Here is a 14,026-nt window from a genome sequence, read left to right as displayed (position 1 = left end):
CAGCCTCCATCATAGTCCTGACTGCTTTTTTTTTTAATTAATTTATTTATTTATTTATGGCTGCGTTGGCTCTTCGTTGCTGCGCACAGGTTTTTTTTTTCTCTAGTTGTGGAGAGCAGGGCTTCTCAGTGTAGTTGCTCTTCTTGTTGCGGAGCACGGGCTCTAGGTGCTCGAGCTTCAGTAGTTGTGGCGTGTGGGCTCAGTAATTGTGGCACACGGGCTTAGTTGCTTCGTGGCATGTGGGATCTTCCCGGCCCAGGGATCGAACCTGCATCCCCTGCATTTGCAGGTGGGTTCTTAACCACTGAGCCACGAAGGAAGCCCCTGACTGCTTTTTAAACCAGTCAGTGAGCTCTTTAGGGAGTCAGTTCTATGTCTTACTCATCTTTGTATCACTGACACCCCGTGACAAGTGGTAAATGCTGAACACTTGGACGGTATATAGGTAAATGAGAGAATGAGTCATTAAAATTAAGTACTCCACTTTAAACCTCCTCACTGTCTCCTTTTTCTTCATCTGCTGCTTTCTTTGCATCCTTTCTTCATTCATTCAGTAAATGCTTAGCAAATATTAGGCAGTGTTCAGATGCTGGGTATACAGATGTGGACAAGACAAAGCAAGGCCCTGCCTGCATTCCACTGAAGAAAGAAAGAAGATAACCAAGTCCAGAAACAAATGACAGGAGGGTATAACAGATGGCTGGAAGTGCTACGATGAAATGAAATAGGGTTATGAGGTAGAGGGGGCATTACTAGGTAGGGGCAGAGACACGAGGGAGGTGGTTTTAGATACAGTGGTCAGGGAAGACCCTTCTTAGGAGGCAATATTTAACATGGGGGAAGAGCATCTCAGGCAGAGGAAATCCTGAGGCAGGCACCAGCGTGGCTTTTGGAGGAATAACAAAAAGGTCAAGGAGACTGCTACACAGTGAACGAGGGGAAATGGTGGGAAATGAGTCAGGGAGGTAGGCAGGTGCCACAGCACACAGACCTTGAAGAATATGGAAGGAATGTGGAAGTTATTCCAAGTTATTCCCCAAATATTGCAATGGGAAGCTATTGGAGGGTTCTCAGCAGAGGGGTGATGTGGTTGGATTTATGTTTTTAATAATCACTCTAACGCTATGTAAAGAACAGAGTATGAGGGGTGGGTGTAGAAAAGATGAGTGGAGCATGAGTAGAAGTTGGGAGACCGAGTCAGGACTGCCGCAGTAGTTTGGGTGATCAATGCTGGTGGCTGGAGGGCCTTAGATCTAAGCAAAGGCGCCATCTTCACATCACCGCTGAGTGTTGTGGAGGGAATGAGGCTTTAAAGCCACATAGATCTAGGCTAGGCACCTCTCTGAACCTTTGATTCATGACTCGAAAACATAAATGAAAACACCTGATTCACAGGTTGTTGTGAGAAGTAAATTAGACAAAAAGCATCCAGCAGGGTCTCCCACACCATTGGCCCTCAATAAACAGTGCTCCTGGTCTACAATTCCAAAATCCAAAAAGCACTGAAAACTGAAGTTTATTTTGTTTTCATTTGTTTTGTTTTTGGTCGGTGTATAGCCCTCCATCTAGACCTGAACTGACATGAGCTGTTTAGAGTCTTAATCATACTCTGTTGTTTATTCATACATTTCACTGCAGAAATACATTTTATGATAGAGTGTTGCCCCCAAAACCTACTGAGAACATTACATAATAGCCAGGATTTATACTACCTTGCCTTTCCAAAATCCAAAAATCTCTGAGTACCAGAACATACCTGTCCCGAGGGTTTCAGAAAAGGACCTGTAGCTGTACCATTATTTTCAGGAACCAAACTGTCGTTTAGTTTAGTCACAACCATGAGACCATACATCCGACTGGAGGAGGTCACACATCTCAGAACAGCACTTATGGAAGAGTCCTTAGCAATTGTTTAACCTGAAGTGCTGTCCAAATACCCTAAATCCTCAACACTTTTAACTTTAAGTAACTGCTGATCTTCAGAATGACAAGCCAGATTGAATTCAAGTGAAATATATGTGTAAACTAATAAGGTGTTAAATTGCCATGTTTGAAAAAATACAAGTTTGGAAAAAAAAGAAACAGCAGCTTCTTTTCAACTGTTTTTAATAAATCTTATTTTAATACTATGTTACCATTTTCCTAAAAGAAATCTCCATCATAATCACTAACAAATGTTATGTGTCCATCTTACTCATGCCCAGAAGTTACTTTGGCTGTGCATTGATACCCTTGGGGCAGACTGGGAGCCCTTTTGGGCCTAGCCCCCTCAAAGAGCCTGCCTAATGCTTGGCAAATAACATGCATTCAACTAATAGCTGATGAACTGAATGAATAAACTGTAGATCCAGTGTTAAGGATCTTCAGGTTCCAATAAGTAAACAGAAGAACAAGAGCATAAACCACCCAAGAGTCTAAGTTCCTAAGTGACAGCAGGGAGTCTATCTTTTAGCTTCCACCTGGCAAGGCATTTTAGTACGAAAGAAGTCACAGGCAATAGGAAGTCTCATATTCTGGAATTCGAAAGAGAATTTATGAATTGCCATTCATTAAACAAAGATTTAATGAATACCTATTATGTACTAGGTTATACTACTCTTGTGAACTTACTAGTGGAGGAAAATGACAAACATAAAAAATGTCACAAGGTGACACGAAGCAGAGTAGGGGGGACAGCAAGGGAAGGGGGGGTTTCTTTACATGCAGGTTGTTCAGGGAAGGCTGCTCTGATACAGTGACACTGGAGGACCTGCAGGGTAAAGCAAGGCATTTTTGCTTTACTTTGCTGGCATGGCCCAGGCAAGCACCTGGGGGAAGAGCTTTCCAGGAAGCAGCAGCCAGTGCAAAGGCCCAGAAGCAGCGACAGTGCTTGGCTGCGCTCCAAGAACAGCCATGAGGCCTGTGTGGTCTGAGTGGAGGGAGCAGGGGGCCTTGCCTGTAGGCCAAACAACCTTTTATAGGATTCTAATGAGATGGTAAGCTACTGGGGAGCAGAGGGGGGTGTCCTGTTCTGCCTTAAAGGACCTCGGGCTGCCGTGGTGTTGGGGGGGGGGCGGGGAGGAGCGGGGGACAGAGTTGGGGAGGGGGCTAAAGATGGGCAACTGGGAAACACCTGCAACGGCCCAGACAAGAGATTTTTAGCTGGGGATTTTTTTCAGTATTCAGTATTTTGGGCAATTCAGGCCTGCGCGCTTCCCATCTCTCCGTCAAGCCGGAGGGCTTTTCGGTTTTGCACTCGTGGCCCCCGCCCCCACCCGGGCCTGGGCTAGTGGTTACCTGCTCTGTGAACAATTCTTCGCGGGCAGAAAATGCCCTTCAGCTCCCACCGCGCTGCACGATCCCTTGCCCAGATGCCGCAAGGGCTCCGCGGGCCTCGGACAGCGCTCCCGCGGCGGCGGCGCAGGCGTCAGGGGCCTCTGGCCGGAGCCCAGTCTCGGGCTGGGGACTCGGGCGGCGCGCGCCTCGGCTGTCCCGGCTGCCGCCCGCTCGCCGCTCTCCCGCGCAGCCGCTGTCCGCAGGAGCTCGGCCGGGTCCGGGCGGCCGGCTCTCGGTTTCGTTTTCCCCGCGGACTCCGCCTTCCTCCCCGCGGGGCCCCTCCCGCAGGTCCGCGCAGGTCCGCACAGGCTCCGCGGTCGTGGGAGGCGCCGCGGGGCGAACCGGACCGGGCACGTCCGGGCCCCCGCAGCCCCACGCCGGCTGCTGGGGCTGTTACTGGCCCCCGTGCGGGGAAGGGTCCTCCGGGAGATGGGGAGGACCTCGAGGTCTCCGGGGCCCGCGACGTGGCAGGCGCTCTGTGATCAGCGCTCCCTTTTCCTCTTCAACGCAAACATTTGGGGTGGGGTTGGGGGGCTAGATATCATCAGCTCCACTTTATAAGAGAAGAAGCGGAGTAGATGAACGCTCCCAGCGCAACGCCAGAATCCCTTTGCCCATAACCACCCCTCCTCCTCCTCACAATAACCAGGCTGCGGATGAAGAGGCCTGGGGGGCATCATCTCCCCTGCTGTCTGTTTCTACCCATCCATCCATTCATTCAACATCTACTTTCCAGCTGCTGTATCAAGTACTATCCAGTCCATCAGTTAGGAGAGCTACCTGCTCCTTTCGGGACCTCCTGGAGTTTACCACCAAAGTCCTTACCAGTGGTCCCAGATTTGTAAGAAATCCTACTCACCTAATGGACTGTGACATACTCCCGGAGGAATACTGGCGCCTTGACACAGGGTCTGAGGAGTGCTGAAGCCGTAACCTCACCACAGTACCGCAAGGTAGGTGCCATCTAACAGCTGAGAAAACTGAGGCCTGAGGCACAGAGAAGTAACAGCTGGAAAGCAGCGGAGCTAGAATTAGAACCAGGAACCTGTACCTCAACATCCTAGCTACGGTGAGGGAGAGAGGCAGTTCCAAGATGGACTTCAGGTACACATTACATATTGGCCATTGGCTCTAGGCATCCTTTCCCACGTCTCTTCTGCACCCCCGGTATTGCAGGCTATCAATGGCTAAACACTATATTTTCCTTGATTTAAGTTCTCCGAATATGAAGCACTGCTAGGAGGTTTAGAAGGCAGATAGAAGGAAGAGCCATCTTTCTGAGGCCCTCTGAGATGACAAAAATCTCCAACTGTAGTGGCCGTTTGCAGGAGTCCATTTCCCAGCTTCATGGGTGGTTGTTTCAGAGGTAATGGCAGTAGCAATGACATGTTCTCTGATTTTCTGAAGCCCCTGAACTGTCCAAAAGAACTTAAAGAAAGAAAAGGACAAGCTCAGGCATGGTCAGAGGACACAAGCTTTTATGACTGCCCCAGAAGAACCTCTAACCTCATGTAGTTTCAGGGCCGATGGAGCAGAAATTAGGTGCAGAGTCCAGTGCTGCAGGTCGCCGAATTACTATGTAACTTTAATCTGCAGTCTCACCAGGTCTCTTCTGTGAACACTGAGGCCATTGACTGGGAAAGAATGAGGACCTGAGAATTTGGGTGGATTTGGATGAGTCCACTGCCCTCCCAAATTCTGCTGAGTCACCACAGTCTTTCCACCCTTGTTGGATAAGGCTAGTACAGCCAAGCTTGAAGAGCCTGAAGTAGTCACCTTGCAAGCAGGTGCTGATTTTCCACGTGCACCGTTCCTCCCTCATGTCCTCACTCCTAGAGCTAAAATCAGATGCTAGAAGAGGATACAGACATGATCTGATCCAGAGGATATAGTTTACATACTGAAAGAATTACAAGATTTTGCTAATTTTTATTACCAGAAACCCAAGAAAAGTGCATGGGTGTGATTCTAAAGGTGACATGAAAAATGGAACATAGTTTAGATTATGCACTCTGTGTGCTGGCTCCAACAGCTGGGAATGGTTCTAAGAGTTTGTTTAATTGGCTTACTATATAACCTGGCCTCAGTGGTGCCCCACATTAAATGAAACTGTGATGCCAAGTAATACAGATGAAGAAATCAGAACTACTTAAGGAGTCAGGAATAATAGAGTAGATTAATCATATGCAACCTATTCCTTCACTTTCTAACCATGCCCCCCCAGAGTATCCAAAGGATGCTTCTTCACCAGGCATTCAGAAATATGTTTTGGTCTTTGAAAAGCTCTGTAATGGCTGTCCACTGTGGGTGGGGAATGTTGATGGGTGATGTTGCCATTGAAAAACTACCTGATTTCAATGGGAATTATGACTCCCAGAGTGGCAAGGCCCATGTGGCAACACTTAACTCCACTCCCCTCTCCAAACAAAGGGCAACAGGGAGAGAGCAGTAGTCACAAAGGTTTGCTCACCAGAGATCATTAGTGGTGGTAAACTGGTCCTGCAGTTTCAGTGCTGAAATAGATGGCAGCCCACAAGTATATTACATGAGCAGATATATGGGACCCCCATGGCACGCACTCTCGCTCTGTCAACCCACATCTCTGGTCTCATGGGGAATTCCTTGTGACCAGGTGACTAAGAAAAATTCAGTTGAACCACAATACACTGGCATTAATTGATAGTGGATGGATGTATTCCAACAGCCCCTCAGGGAGGTGGCCCTAAAGGATGGTGGGAGAAAGGTAATCCTCCCAGTGGGCAGAACTTCGAGTGATACATTTAGTTGTTACTTGGAAGGTGAGAAAGCTATTGGCCGGGACAGTACCGGTAGCTAGCAATTTACCTGGATATTCAGAGAGTTGGAAGGAACAAGATCAGGGGGTTGATGATAAGGAGGTTTGGCGGGGGAAGGCGGGGATGTGGGTGACCACTTGGAATGGACACAGAGGAGGAGTGTATTGGGTTCCCTTGTGAAAATTCATCAAAGGTACCCTCTTCTGAGGAGACTTTTGAGAAGCAGGTGTGCAAGAAAACTTCCGTAGATGTCAGTCGGCCTTTGCCCCAGCTACCCCAGTGCTTGTTTAACGCAAACGAAGAGCCTTTGGCAGTAGGGATGGATAATATGTGTGAGTTCAGCAACATGGAGCTCTTGTCAAGGTTGATCTGTCTGCTGGGCACCCAGCATTCCAACAGCAGAGACCAGCACGGAGCCCCCAGCACAAGTACCCTGTGCACCGAAGGAGACCAGCCCGCCACCTGTTGGCAGGTTGGTTACATGGCGCCCTTCCGTTGTGGAGTGGGCAGGGAGGGATTTGCCCTCTGTGGAGTAAGCATTTATTCCAGGTATGGACTTGCTTCTTCTTCCTCTAGTCCTTCTGCCAGCACCATTATTGTTGGCCTTTCCAAATACTTTCTTCACCATAATGATAGCCATCAGTAAAGAACCCATTTTACACAAAAAGAAGTGAGGCAGTACACTGACTACCATGGAATTCAATGGTTTTATCATGAACCTCATCATCTGAAAGCAGCTGGCCTTACAGGATAGTGGGATGGAGTACTGAAGACTCAGTTACAGCCCCAGGTAGGAGACGACACTTAACAAGCTGAGTGTACTGTCCCTCAGGTACAGTATATGTTCTAACCCAGGTTGCTGTTTTTTTCCATGGCCAGAATACACAAGCCCAGGAAACAGTAGTGTAAAAGGGTTGTCTTCCACAATTAAACCTAATCACACACTTGCAAAATAAATGCTTCCTGTTTTTATGACATTGGGCTCTGTTTTCACCGTGTGGTTTCTTGAAGAGGAACTTGAAACTACATGTGGATATTGCAGGTGGATATTGCAGGTGCATCTTGCCATTAAGTCATCAAGAAAATAAAGGGGAGGGACTTCCCTGGCAGGCCACTGGTTAGGACTCTGTGCTGCCAATGCAGGGGTCACGGGTCCGATCCCTGGTTGGGGAATTATGATCCTACATGCTGCTTGGTGTGACCAAAAAATATATGATGATAATAACAAGAACAATAATGAGGAGGTTACTGAACTGAACTGACTGGGTCGATTGATACAAATTAGCAAAGGGAAATAGTGATGCAGCCAGAGAGGAGTGTGTCCTCAACCCAGGGGTTTCTCTGGGGTTCCTTCCAGTAATTCCACATTCAATGATAAATGATTTTCCATTAATGGAAATTTAGAGGTGTCTAACACAGGCAGGACTGTTAAAGGTTCAGATCCTTCAGGACTGAAGGTCTGCAACACCCTAACAGCTGGGGAGACTTCTGAGGGCAAAGGGAACAATAAACAGGGAGTTACAAACACCAGCTATGGTCTCATGACGCAGATGCAAAATAAAGGACCATAGAAGCTATGCGTGTTTTTTTTCCTCAGCTTTGTTTCTGTCACGTATTAGTGAACTTTAAATCGCTCTCTCTTCCCTTTTATTTGATATTTGCTCATGGTGGTTAATTCTATGACAGTCTTTAGGATAGAGTGTCTTTAAGTGGGATTGTGCCTAAAATAGAAGAGGAAGGAACATCACATAGTAATGAGTAGAGGATAGGGTAAGCATGTTTTCATTTGAAGGAACATCTGCATTAGGTGGGAACATAATCTTGTTGTTTGCTTGGAAGATTATTGGTAGAAGGATATTGTACTAGATACTGTTCAGTTTTAGCTTCCATTCTCACGTGCTTCCTTGTCTCCTCATCTCCTTTATTACAATGTATGGAAGGTTAAAACCACATTTTCCAGATTTCTATGGAGTTAAAATTCTGCATATAATTCAAGTTCTGCCAGTGATGGATGAGCAGTGGTGCAAGACTTGGAAGATGAAAGGAAGGACAAGGCCCATCCTTCTGTGACAGGCAAGCTGACAGGCAAGTATGCTCAGGAGACTCAGGTTCCCCTGTCAATTCTTAAAGGGTGTAGGGCATCTGTGGTGTCAGCAGCGGCAGTGGCCGTGACCCGAACTTTGGATGGCCGCTACAGTGGAAGTTTCCTGATTTCCATTCTGCCATCCCTTCCAACAGTTAGGTGTATCTCCTACTAAATCTTTATATTCAGTATTTTGACATACTTAACAGTGGTTTCTATTTCCTGTACTGAGCAAGGAGACTTCTCCCTGAAAATGGAGCCTACACTGAGGAAACAGTTAAGTGAAGATCAAGAACCAGGTCTTAGTTTGAGCCCTGGATCAAGACTGATCAGTTGTAAGAGTCCTCTCCCTCCTTTTCTTTCTATTATAAACCAATTTGTGTTTTATTTTCTGTTTATTACATCAAAAGCATTCTAACTGATCCGATGTCTGATATTCTGAAAATCACTTCTTGCAAAAAATTTCTTTATTAATTTATTCAATAAATATTTATTATGTGCCTACCATGTGCAGGAAATACAATGATGACCAAAAACAACACTGTGTCCTTAGGAGTTTTTATAGAAATGGGTTTCTAAAAGATGGAGCATTTGTAGGAAAGGAAACAACTTAGTGTTTGGGGGAGTAGGTAGATACATAGGTAAATACACATGGATAGATGGATAAAGCAGAGGCATCTTTGATAACTTTTGTTGATTTTCAATAATGGCCTTACCTAATATGTTAGTTAATATGTTATTTAATATTAGGTAATATGCTATGTAATATTACCTAACATGTTACCTAATATTAGGCCTTACCTAAATTCACCTCTTTGTGAATACCAATTTGATTATTGACCTATAGTCAATGCCATAGATCAATTTTGACACAGCCACTTTTAGATAAAATGTGTAACAGTAAAGCAACTAACTAGATACAGATAAAAGACTCTTGCATGTATCAAATATTTTTAATTTCAATTTTATTAGCAAATGAAAAACAACTGTGGTTATTATTGCATTGGGAAACTGCTGAGTAATATAGTTTGAAATCAGGAAGTGTGATCTTCCAACTTTGTCCTTCTTTTTCAAGATTGTTTTGGCTATTTGGCATCTTTTGTGGTTCCTTACCAATTTTTTTTTATTGTTCAATTGTTTATTTCTGTGGGGAAGAAATGCTATTGGAGTTTTGCATTCAATCTGTAGACTGGCTTGGGTAGTATGGACATTTTAACAATATTAATTCTTCCAGTCCAGGAACATGGGATATATTTCCATTTATTTGGGTCTTCTTCAGTTTTTTTCATCAGTGTCTTATAGTTTTCAGTGTATAGATCTTTCACCTCCTTGGCTAAATTTATTTCTAAGTATTTTATTCTTTTTGATGCTACTGTAATGAGGTTGTTCTTTTAATTTGTCTTTCTGATAGTTAGTTGTTAGTGCATAGAAATACAGTGGATTTTTGTACATTAATTTTGTATCCTGCAACTTTTCTGAATTCATTTATTAGCTCCAAAGTTTTTTGGTGAAATCTTTGGGGTTTTCTACATATAATATCATGTCATCTGCAAATAGACAATTTTACTTCTTCCTTTCTGATTTGGATGCCTTTAATTATTTTCCTTTCTAATTGCTGTGGCTAGGACTTCCAGTACTGCGTTGAATAAATGTGCTTACAATGGCATCGTTGTCTTTTTCCTGATATTAGAGGAAAACCCTTCAGCTTTTGTTGAGTATGATAGTTGTGGGCTTGTCATATATGACCTTTATTATTTTATTACTTCTTCTATACCTAATGTATTTAGAGTATTTATCATGAAAGGATGTTGAATATTATCAAATGCTTTTTCTGCATCTATGATATGTGATTTTTATTCTTCATTTTGTTAATGTGGTATATCACATTTATTGATTTGCATATGTTCAACCATCCTGGATCCCTGGAATGAATCCCACTTGATCATGGTGTATAATCCTTTTAACATATTGTTAAATTTGGTTTGCTAATGTCTTGTTGAGGATTTTTGCATCTACATTCATTAGGGATATTGGTCTGATATTCTTTTCTTGTAGTGTCCTTGTCTGGCTTTGGTATCAGGGAATTGTTGGCCTCATAAATGAATTTGAAAGTTTCAGTTTGGGAAAGATTTTTGAGAAGGATTGGTATTAATTCTTCAAATGTTTGATAGAATTCACCAGTGAAGCCATCTGGTCCTAGACTTTTTTTGTTGTTGGGAAGTTTTTGATTACTGATTCAGTTCCTTACTAATAATTGATCTGTTCAGATTTCCTGTCATTTTTTCTTTATTCAGTCTTGGTAGGTTGTATATTTCTAGGAATTTATCCATTTCTTCTAGGTTATATAATTTGTTGGCATATAATTGTTCATAGTAGTTTCTTATGATCCTCAGTATTTCTGTATTATCAACTGTAATGTCTCCTCTTTCCTTGTTATTTTATTTATTTGAGTCCTCTCAATTTAGTTTGTAAATTTTTCAGTATTTGCAAGCAATATTACAATAAAGATTTTTCCTTCATGTAACATTGTGTAAATGAGGGAGAATTTCTCCAAGGTATATGCCTACATGTGTAATTGCTGGATTGTAAGGTATATGGACATATAACTTTACCAAATTTCTTTCCAAAATGTGAAAGAATACATTTGTTTCTCCTCTCTTATCCTGTGTCATTGTTGTCATTCATTTACCTCTACATATGTTATAAACCCACAAATACATTGTTACTGCTTTTACTTTGAATGGACAATTATCTTTTAAAGAGATTTGAAAATGAGAAAAATATCTCTCATATATATCTACATATTCACCATTTCTGGTGTTCTTTATCCCTTTATGTAGATTAAAATTTTCATCTGGTATCATTTTCTTTTTGCCTTTAGCACTCTCTCTAATATTTCTTGTAGTACACATATGTTGGGGACTATTTTTTCTAGTTTCTTTTCCATTTGTAGGTCTTTCTTTTATTTCTGTTTTGGTAGTTTTTTTGGTGTGTGTATGCTTAATACAGATTTCTAGGTTGACAGTTTTTTTTCAGTCTATCAAAGATGTCTCCCCATTGTCTTATGACTTGCATAATTTATGATGAGAAGTCTGTTGTATTTATCTTTGTCTTTATTATTTTTTTTTTTATAATGTGGGCATTGTTGCTTTTTTTACAGTTTATTTAGGCTGCATTGGGTCTTCATTGCTGTACGTGGGGCTTTCTCTAGTTGTGGCACGTGGGCTTCAGTAGTTGTGGCATGTGGGCTCAGTAGTTGTGGCTTGTGTGCTCTAGAGTACAGGCTCAATAGTTGTGGCACATGGACTTAGTTGCTCCACGGCATGTGGGATCTTCCCAGTCCAGGGATCAAATCTGTGTCCCCTGCATTGGCAGGCAGATTCTTAACCACTGTGCCACCATGGAAGTCCCTTATCTTTGTCTTTAAATGCAACAGATCTGTTTCCTTTGGCTGCCTGTAAGATGTTCTGATTGTCATTGTTAAGCAGTTGCATCATAATGTGCTTTGGTTTGTTGAGCTTCTTACATCTGAGGATTTGGTTATTGAATTTGAAAATTTTCAGTCATCATTTCTCCAAAATTTTTTCTGTACCCCTCCTTTTCTCCTTCAGAAATTCCAATTACATGCATATTTGCTTGATATTGTCCCATAAGTCACTGATGCTTTGTTTACACTTTTTGTAGATTTTTTCTTGTTAGGATAGTTTCTATAGCTATGTTTTCAATTTCCTTAGTCTTTTCTTTGATATCTAGTCTGCTGGTTGTTCATCCAGTGTATTTTCATTTGAGATATTACGTTTTTCATCTGTAAAACTTCCATTTGAGTCCTTTTATATCATCCATTTCTCTTCTTATCATGCTTATTTTTCTTTACATCTTTGATCATATATATAAGATTGTGTAATAGCTCATTCAAAATCTTTGTCTGCTAATATCATCATCTTGGTCATTTATCTTTTTGTTTCTATTTTTTGCTTTTTTTCCTGATTATGGGTCATATTTTTATGATACTTTATATGCCTGAAAAAATCTTTATTGGATGGCAGACATAATGTTGAGTGTTATATTTTGTTAAATTCTTTTTTTAAATGTTGGGTTTTTTTTTTTCCTGGCAGCTTTTTCCCCCCCAAACTGGCAAACAGTTAAGTTACCTTGGGTTCATTCCAATCCTTTCAAAGCTTGCTTTTAATTTTTGTTATGGGGTGTAGGGGTAATTTACTCTAGAGATACTTTAGCCCCACTACTCAGATATGACCATTCGGAGAATCCACTCAGTGCCCTGGGTATTAAGGTCTCTCCAGATTAGCTGATGGGAACACAAACTATTCCAACCTCTGAATGAGGTCCAAGAAAATTGTTTGGTTTAGTGCTTTTCATTGGTCCTTTCCCTGTCTTGATGGAGATTTACACTGTCCTTGTGGAGTTTTATCCCATACATGCAGATATCTGCACTCAGTTAAATAGTTGATGGTTCATTCTGCATATCTCTGAGGTTCTCTTCCTGTGCAGCTCCATTTTCTTCAGTATTCTGCTCTGGAAATCCTAGCATCCTCAGCCAGCTGACCTCTAATCTCCAACTCCAATTCAGTGAGCCTTCTGTACTCTGTTTTGGTTCCCTTTCCCTGTGCTGCAGTTTGAAAATTGCCTATAGGTAGCAAGCTGGGGAAGTTATAGGGCTCACCTCAATTGTTTACATCCTCTTGAGAATCCTAGTATTGCCATGCCTGTTGTCCAGTGTCTGAAAACAGTATTTCATATATTTTGTTCAGTTTTCTAGTTGTTATAAGGAGAGGGCAATTCTCATAATAGTTAATCCTTCATGGCCAAATATGGAAGTCTCTCAATTTATTTTAGTCTATATTTTCCTAATAATACATTTTCCTCATTATATGTTTATTTGCCATTTGGGTTTCCTCTTCTATAAATTGCCTGTCTATATCCTTTACACTTTTTTCTATTGGGTTATAATTTCTTTCACCTAGTGATTTTAATTGTTCTTCATAGATTCTAGATAGAGTCTTTTATTTAGTATCTTCTCCAAGTCTCTGACATGCCATTTCACTTTGGTCTTACTTTAATGATGCTGTTTTACATTTTAAATTTTAATATAGTCAGAAATATAAATTGTTTCCTTTTTTGCTTTTTTGTTTCTTGTTTAATAAATCCTACTCTGTGGTCATAAAAATATTAACTTGTATTTGCTTCTAAAAATTTAAAGTTTTTAAATCATTTTTTGACATATGGCCTTTTAATTTACAAGGAATTAAGTTTTTTGAGTGATGTGAAGTAAGGGTCTGATTTTATTTTTTCTATATCATTCCCAGTTGTCTTAGCACCAAATGTTGAAGAGTTTAATTTCTTCCTATGATATGCAATGCTGCCTCTGTCATACTTGAACTTTCTTTACATTCATGGGTCAGTTTGGCAGCTGTATTTTGTTCTATTTGTTTTATCTTGTTTGGTCTATTTGTCTATTCCTGCTCCAATTATATGTGCTTGGGCATTAAAATCCAAGCCTCTGTTACTGCAGGGTTCTCATTGGCATCTCAGTGTCATCACTGATTCTTACTTGGTCTAATTCTCTGTTCCCTCTTTGGTCTTGGTCCCTGATGAGTCAGCTGACTTTATTGGGAGCTAAGTAGTGCCACTAAAAGAATTTTTATACATTCATTCTTGGTGTTTTGAGGGAAGGGTTTTCAGTGTACCTAATCTGCCATACTACCAGAAATAGTGGTCCTGTAATCTTTCTCAAAGCAATTTTGTTTAACTTTTTAATGAATCATTCTATTCTTAACTGTGCAGAACTTAGCTTTAGAGTAGAACTAGCTGTAGT

The 14,026-nt window shown here is 41.8% G+C and overlaps 2 protein-coding genes across 4 annotated transcripts in view; one reads left to right on the top strand and one right to left on the bottom strand.

The window, feature by feature from the left end:
- EIF2AK2 (eukaryotic translation initiation factor 2 alpha kinase 2) overlaps positions 1-3,574 on the bottom strand; it is a 43,692-nt gene extending 40,118 nt beyond the window's left edge. For all 3 annotated transcript variants that reach the window (XM_057742823.1, XM_057742824.1, XM_057742825.1), the window contains exon 1: positions 3,277-3,574. The gene's annotated coding sequence lies outside the window, so the exon portion shown is untranslated. The remainder of the gene's footprint in view (positions 1-3,276) is intronic.
- A 70-nt stretch (positions 3,575-3,644) lies between these two features.
- Positions 3,645-14,026, top strand: part of CEBPZOS (CEBPZ opposite strand) — a 46,128-nt gene continuing 35,746 nt past the window's right edge. Inside the window, exon 1 of the mRNA XM_057740751.1 lies at positions 3,645-4,268. The gene's annotated coding sequence lies outside the window, so the exon portion shown is untranslated. The remainder of the gene's footprint in view (positions 4,269-14,026) is intronic.

The sequence above is a fragment of the Hippopotamus amphibius genome, chromosome 7 (assembly GCF_030028045.1).
Source record: "Hippopotamus amphibius kiboko isolate mHipAmp2 chromosome 7, mHipAmp2.hap2, whole genome shotgun sequence".
In the NCBI taxonomy this organism is placed as follows: domain Eukaryota; kingdom Metazoa; phylum Chordata; class Mammalia; order Artiodactyla; family Hippopotamidae; genus Hippopotamus; species Hippopotamus amphibius.
The sequence above is the reverse complement of the archived record's forward strand: the minus strand, read 5'-3'. Positions and strand labels throughout refer to the sequence as shown.